Here is a 7,828-nt window from a genome sequence, read left to right as displayed (position 1 = left end):
CTTTGCCCCTCTCCTATTAATTTGCTATGTAATATAAAATGTAATAAAAGTGGTAAGCCTTATGTGTTGATATTTAAGTTACAGGATATTAAAGGGGAGTGTAATTCAACTAGTAGTGCAAGTAAACATAACCCAACGATGAATAAAATGACACAGTGTCTAGAATCTTGGAGAGGGCTAGTCTGTTTTCATTTGTATGAAGGATAGTTACATCATATCAGGCAGGTGAAAGCATGATTTTGCTTTATTTGGACAATAAATATAGAAAAAAAGAGATATACCTAGTTGATAAGGGTTGCATTGTTCTGAATCATTCCGTTATCAACTTGACCACGCTAATATCTTTCTCAGAATCCCCTTCTCTTTCTCTTCCTAATCTGCATGGTTCCGGGTTAGAGTTGGCCAAAAGGGGAGCTTGTTCAGGATTTTGAAGACAGAAGTAAAGCCGTGGCCATTACTCTCAGCAGGTCATTTACTCTGCATCCAGCCCATACTCTTGAATGCTGACCTACTGACGAACCAAATTCTCATCCATGGCCCCAGAGATTCAGTAGCTACACAGAGGCATCACATAGTCCCCTAGAAGATCTCCTTTGCTTTCCATTCAATCCCAGAGCTGTGAGATTCTCCTGCGTTTCTTTTTCACTTCTCTACTAAAATGTAATCAGCCTTTTCTGTAGCATGTTCCATCAATCACTGTCAAAGAACATGAACTTCACATCAAAGACATAAAAAGTGCCCTCCTTTTTTTTCCTAGCAAAAAAAGGAACAGGTTTCTAGGCATTCCACTATTGTATTGATCATTTACTGCAACTTTCGGGATGTAAATGTCATAATAGTGACATTAGGAATACATTTTGCTGTTCTGACTTTTAACATAAGGAAAATAGAAATAGAAATTCCATGTTTAGCCAGAAATCATCTTGAGCATCCAGCATATAAACTTACTGATTATACTTAAATCAGCCTTGTAATTAATGCCATACTTGCAAATGGACGTAGACATCAAGGGCCGTCCTCTGATAAAGCATTTCATTGCAGCTGGTATCCAACAGTCCTTGTTTTTAATATGCTGAGTGCTGTGCTTGATATAAAATGGGAAGGCTATTATTGATTACTAATAATCAACTGATTATTAGTAATTTTTCTGAAATAGAGGCTTACATCATATTTCACTGATTGCTCTAAATCCTGGTGTTCCACACTCTGCTCTGTTCCACTCTGAACCACCATGGTTCACAGGACAGGCTCTCATCCTCTAAGGGGGCTTCTGATGCAAGTGGGTTGAAGGATGGACAGAAGCAGGCATATCCCAAGCACTTAAAAGTATGTTTATGATTTCGCCTGTTCATCCTTTTGGATTCTTTGATTGCAGGCAACAGAAACAATCTTCGTCCAACAAGCAAAAGAGAGATTTGGAGAAAGAGAAGGAAGCAGCTCACGGAACAGAAGGTAAAGCTGGAGAAGTAGGATTGGAGCATCTGGGGAGCAGACACTCATGGGTGTGGGCAGAGGGGAGCCTCTTCAGAGAACCACTGTCTGCTTGATAGAACTGCAGCCATCTTCAGTCCCGTCAGGCATTCTGCTCAAGATTTCCATCTAGGGATAAGGGATGGGCCCTGTTTGAGTTTCAGGCTGCCCTTGGCCAAGGCAAGGGGGACTTGGCTGCTAGACTATAAACTCTGGGGGAGGGATGGCTTCTCAAAGAGAAATCAGGATGTCCATAACAGAGGTCACTGTGTCATGAAAAGATGAACCCTGTGGTGTCTTCCCACTGACATTTTCTGTACGAGTAATGTGACTATGACCAGGACACGAGACAGGGTGGCCCAAGAACAAGCCCCTGGTCTCGGTATTGTTTCCAGCTCCTCATTTCCTACTGAGTAGCCTAGGTTTCTGGGAATTATCCAGAACCAGATGGTATTTGTATTTCCAAGAGACCCAGCATTTCAAAGTCTGACATATGCCACACTCAGATAGCTATGAAAGCAAAGCCAAGCGACAATTGGGACCAGTTTTTTCCAGACATCTCTTTTTATCTAGATCTCAATTACAGGGAGTCTGAAAAGTTCCATTATCTCAGCAGAGAAATCACGGCAGGCAAGTTTGCTATGGCTGTTTCATTTCTGTGTTGTCCAACAACTGCTCAAATCTCAATCCCTTCTCTCCAGTCAAATGCATCTTTTGGCCCAAATCCGGGGCCCCACATACATAGCTCCTAATATCTGGAATAACCTCCACAGCCAAATGAATGAGTCAGTCTTCTGAGTTGATTCAAATACCCAGAGACTTAGTTCCAGAAGCTTCCAACAATGCCCTTAGGGTGCATGACTATGTTTGAACATTCAGTAAAGTGTGAACTTGTGGTAGTCTCTGTATATAGACTCAGTTATTTGCATTCATCTGTCTTTTTTCCTAGGTCAGGAGAGTCCCAAGGAGAAGGATCATATCTGGTTTCCTCTTCTGCTTCTCCCTGGTGTCTAGGAGAGTGCACACTCAGTCAGCATTGATAACTAACTCTGGTAAATAACTCGAAGAAAAGGCAAACATTAGGAGACAGAAAACCAGACACTAATCTCACTTTTACAAATGAGGGCAAGCCATCCAACCTCAGTGAGCCTCAGTCCTCTCATCTTTGTAATGGTGACCATAATTCACTCCACTTTCCTGCCACAGAGTGGTTATAATGCTTAAATGAGGAAGGTGACGTGAAAGTGGCTTATCATCTCAGCTATAGCCATGCCACATTGCTATTGAGTCATCAAGGCATGCTAGAGACAATCAGAATAAAACCTGGACAAGCTCAGTCAACCCTGGCAACCCTGGCATTCTGGTACTCCTAGAACGGTGTTTTATGTTTATTCTTTTGGGGTAACATTTAAGCTTTGAGGCCACAGAGCAGAAGCCTTGCCATTTTATATCAAGCACAGCAGTCAGCATATTAAAAACCAGGACTGCTGAACACCAGCTGCGATGAAATGCTTTATCAGAGGACATTAAGAAGTCAGGCTCTTCCTTTCTCAGCAGTGTTTTTTCTAAAGTCTTTTTTTCCATCTGTCCCTACCATGAAGACACTTGTTCACACTCAGACTGCTTCCTGCCTGGACCCCTGCCACCTTCTCCTGCCTTTCTATCTCTTGCTTTCTCACCCTGTCTCAGTGCCAGAAAGCTCACGATGCCACTTCGCAATGCAACTTGGAACAGCTTCTGGGCTTCTGCACCAGCTGCCTCTTCTGTGTTGAGGGATAGAGATATTAAAAATTGCCTTCTATATCGCTGCTTTGTTTCCTTCCATCCTTTCTTCCCCCCATTTTGGATTTTGTTTTCTTTTTTCTTAAAATTGCCTGCTAAAAGCAAAAGCCAAAAGTGACTTCTTTACCTCCCGTTTTTTTTTTTCCTTTTTGTTGTGTTTAACATAAATCAATGTTCTCTGTCTCTGAAAACTAAAAGTCCCATATAACCAAAACTCCAGCACAGCAAAATCATTTTGAAGTTTTGGCAGAAAGTCCTAGGAGAGTAACACCAAAAGGAACTCCTACATTGCAAACCTTTGCTGGGGTACCCCAGCATTCAACAACGTACCCCTAGTGCTGAGTGTTTTGATCTCTAGGTCAAAAACTATGCAGGAGTTTTGCCTCCAGCTTTTCTCCTCCTAAACCTGGACCAAAATTCCTTTCTTTCTGACCATCTGGTCTCCTCATTTAACTTGGCCAAGCACAGCTTGACAATTCTCCCCTACTGCGATGGCACAAAGGGAAGCAAAAGAGACCTGAAATCAGCCTGATACAGTCTCAGACTTCAATTCCATGCTACTTAAGGTGAAATAAACCATCAAAGTGATATATTAGGAAACTATGAGCAGCAAAGCCATGTTCATTCAAAACTGAAGGCAGGGAAGAAATGGATTTAAAATTAATAGTTCTGGTCCTTTGGGAAGAAATGACTGGAAATTCTATCCCACTGAGCCTTACTTCAAAACAATAATGGCCAATCGCATTTGCATTATTCTTCACAGTTAACAGAGCACATTTACAAATGGGAGGACATCAAAGGATAGCTAATAATAATTTATATTTGACTCCTCCTATTTTCAAGGCTCTTTGAGATTGGAAACTTCATTCATCCTCTCCCAAATTTTGGAAGCTGGAGAAAGCAAGAATTTATTCAATCATTCATCTATTCAACTCTTGTCTATTGGATGTCTACGGTGTGCCTGCCACTGTTCTAGGCCCTGAAATATAAAGCAGTGAAAAAAAACAGATGAGGTCACAGATCTCACTGAGCTTATATTCTAGTAGGAAAATAGACAATAAGCAAATTGAACAAATATAGACTATGTCAGGTGGGATAAGGTGGGGATAAAAGCAGAAAACAAAAACAAAGCCAGGTAAAGGGTACAGAGAGTCATAGGGGAGTGGATACTGTTTTCTGTAGGGTGGTCCCGATGAAGTGACGTTTGAGCAGAGACTTAAGGAACGAAGGGACCAGATGAGAGGAAGGGCCCAGCCAGAGAGGAAGCAACGACTCTTGAGAACAAGGCATGGAAGGCCTTGTTGGACACTGCAAAGATGTTGGCTTTCAGCCTGAGCGAGTGGGAAGACTTTACCCAGTTTTCAGCACAGTAACATGATCTGACTTACATTTTGAAAGGGTTCCTCTTGCAGACACTGTGCACTATCCCTAGTAACCATTCCTTCCTTCTCGCATGATAGAAAACCCACAATTTTAGCTGGATGCATGGCATCACAGAATAAAGACTATATTTCCCAGGCTTTCCTGCAGGCAGGTATAGCCATAACACTAAGTCTGGCCAATGGACCATGAGTGGAAGTGGGATTGGGTAATTCAAAAGTCACGCTTAAAAGACAGGTGGTTTTGACCTTTTTCTTCTTTACTTTGTTCTTCATCCTCTGCCTAGAATGCAGATGTGATGGTTGGAGCTCCAGCTGCTATATTGGACTATGAAGACAAGGGTCACCCCTCTGGATGGGACAGTGCGGAGCTGGAAGAAGCTCAGGTCCCTGAGGATTTTGTGGAGTAGATCCATACCAGCACATACAGGCTGACTGCAGACATTAATTCTATCTCATGCCCCTGGACGCTAAGCCCAGTTCAAATGGCTGCTATCTTTCTGTCTACTGTGTAGGGAACAATATTGGAGGGATAAGAGTGAAAATAGGGATAGTCTCTATTTCATAAATAGGAACCCTGAAGCCTGAAGAAGTTAAATGAAGTACATTAGGATTGTGGGTAAAAGTATTGGCTTTAAAGTTAGTAAACTTGTCTGTATTTAAATCCTGCTTCCCATACTTCCTAAACTTGTAACCTTGTGCAATTTCTTAGCCTCTGTAAGCCTGATTTCCTCATCTGTAGAATGGGATGATAACAATACCTATCTTAGACTATGATTGTGTGTATTAAATAAAATAAACCATGAAAGGACCTAACACAGCCTGGTAGAATTGGCATTCCTCACCTGCTGGTTCCCTCTCCCTCCTTCGCTTCTTCTCCCGACCCTTTCCCACGTCTTGCATCTGTCCAGGAAATGGTGATCCTTCCAAGGGGGTGAACTGCACACTCAGTTAAGAGAAAATCCTTTTGTTAGGAAGGGAGGGCAAAAAGAGGGAGAGAAGGGAGAAAGAAGGAAGTCTTAGCACATGAATGGATATGATGGACTTTCAAGTACCCAGAGGTTTCAGCTCACAGGAGACAAATGTCAGTAGTGAGCCTGGAGTACTGAAAGATCTAAGAAGGGAAGGCCAGAAGTTCAGCCTTCAGCCTCCAAGCTGTTCCCTTGCCAATCCCCTTCTTTTTTCTCCCCTTCTCTATCACCTCTTCTCTTTCCCTCTTCCAAAATAAAAATAGGAAGCGTGTAAAGCTTGGTAAATCATCTGGTTTTCAGGCTGTTTTTCCTTGGAGTGGCTAAGACCATTTTTTATTGGCTTGGCAGGATGTTTTGAGATTGTATGGAGAGGGCTCCTCTGTGTGTGTGCCCATGTGTGCGTATGTGTGCCTGCCTGTGCGTGTGTGTGCATGTGTGTGCGTATTTATCTGAGTACTGGGCTTTGGAATGCAAAGTCTCACATACGTGTTTCCTTTTTGGTAGCAGATTCTCTTCCTAATTATGTTTTGCTCAGGCTAATATTAAAACGAATTGGTTTCCTTTGACAACAATAAGTGTAATAATAACAGGAAATGGCCCAGAATCATACAATAACAAAAATAGAGCCAGAGAGGAAGCAACAAGACTCTTGAGAACATTTTGCTGATCTACTTCTCCATTCCATTTTGTCCATGAATTCATTTCTTCACTGATTCAGAAAACTATTCTTATTACTGGTGAGACTAATGGGAAGCCTGAAAAAAATTCAACTTATTCCCTTTAATCAGAACTTTGTGTGAACCACTAAATACAAAAAAATTAGAAAAAAAAGATGCATGTCAGCTTCTGTGTAAAGATTGGCCTGTATTCTACCCAACACCACTATTTTGTAAGAAGGGCTAAGTCAAAATAACACTTCCATTAATTATCTTATACATGAAAGGTTCTGATAAGCTCTGCAGTAAAACAACCTGGCTCACTTTGTCAAACCTAACAAGGCCCAAATTTATTTGATCATGCAACTATCTTTTCCTTTTTTATTGACTACTTGTGAACTTTGAAATTAGGATTACAGAATACAAACCTTTCAATGTTTTCATTCGCAAGGAAATGCTCTACTTGTGTTCTGAATGCTGTCTCTGGGCATTTATTCTTAATATCATGCACATTAATTGTGTTATTTGGTTGCTTAAGCCTCTGTAAAGAGACTATTCTCTTAACAATAGCATATTCTATTCACCAACATAATTGATTCAAGCAGAAGTTTGGAAGATAAAATGCCTTTGCAATCTAACAACCATCGTCTTGACCTTACCTGACACATTCAGAAGGAGGAAAAGGGATCTCTCTATCCCAAAGCACTTTTTTCTTTGCCCTCCCTGCACAGGAAGTCTTCAGGGTCATTTCTACCAGTGGATGGAACCTCAGGCCAGTTCACTTCACACCACACACAGACCCTCTTTGTTAAGGAGAGAGATAAGCACCAGTAACAACCTCTTTACTTACTTAAATCTGTGTGATGAAGGGTCCATAGTAATCCACCAGGGATTCACAGGGTGAATGGGTGGGTGAAGAATCTAGCTACAATAGCTATTTACAATTGATGCCAATAAAGCCCTTGAGTCTAGCCTGTGTGTGTATTAAATGAGATGACAGAAGACAAGGCTGGGGTCAGAGTTCAGGGAACCTGGTCTAAGTACACTCCATGGGTCCAGGTTTGACTTGTAGACTTGGTACACACAGCAATCAACAATCAACCAGTTTGTCTGATTAATGACAACTGCCAAAAGGGGTCACACACAAAGTACCAAAGCCCAGCTAAGCCCAAACGGGGTCAGCTTGCTGGTCACAGAGGCTTTTTTATTAGGTGAGACATCTGTTCAGATCTCTGTTGCCAATTAGGTCGTTATTGGATTCTGCTAACAAGTATTGATAGCTGATAGTGGGAGATGCCATTGAGAGGATACATTACCACCTTCACCGCTAACTGTAAATCAGCCTGCTGTGTATACCTGAGAGCATCTGAATAAGCACCTCCTTCTGGCTTTCCCAGCTGGGGGTTCTCCTCTGTTCCTGGAATGAGGCACAGTGAGAGTGGCTGTCTAAACACCCAGCAATCAATCAGAGCATTCAGGGCAAAGGTATTGAGCTCCACAGAAACTTTTGTATAAAGATGTTCGTAATTTTTATCTTTCTAAAGTAATACACACGTGGCAGAAGATTCAG

At 41.8% G+C, this 7,828-nt stretch overlaps 1 long non-coding RNA gene across 1 annotated transcript in view; it reads right to left on the bottom strand.

Moving 5' to 3' along the window:
- Nucleotides 1-170: 170 nt before the first annotated feature.
- LOC105507058 overlaps nt 171-7,828 on the bottom strand; it is a 38,626-nt gene continuing 30,968 nt past the window's right edge. Inside the window, exons 2-3 of the long non-coding RNA XR_001001032.1 lie at nt 6,918-7,059; nt 171-2,519 (exon numbers count right to left, since the gene is read on the bottom strand). This is a non-coding gene — a long non-coding RNA (uncharacterized LOC105507058). The remainder of the gene's footprint in view (nt 2,520-6,917; nt 7,060-7,828) is intronic.

The sequence above is a fragment of the Colobus angolensis genome, unplaced genomic scaffold (assembly GCF_000951035.1).
Source record: "Colobus angolensis palliatus isolate OR3802 unplaced genomic scaffold, Cang.pa_1.0 Scaffold10, whole genome shotgun sequence".
In the NCBI taxonomy this organism is placed as follows: Eukaryota; Metazoa; Chordata; class Mammalia; order Primates; family Cercopithecidae; genus Colobus; species Colobus angolensis.
This window is presented reverse-complemented; position numbering and strand designations above follow the sequence as displayed.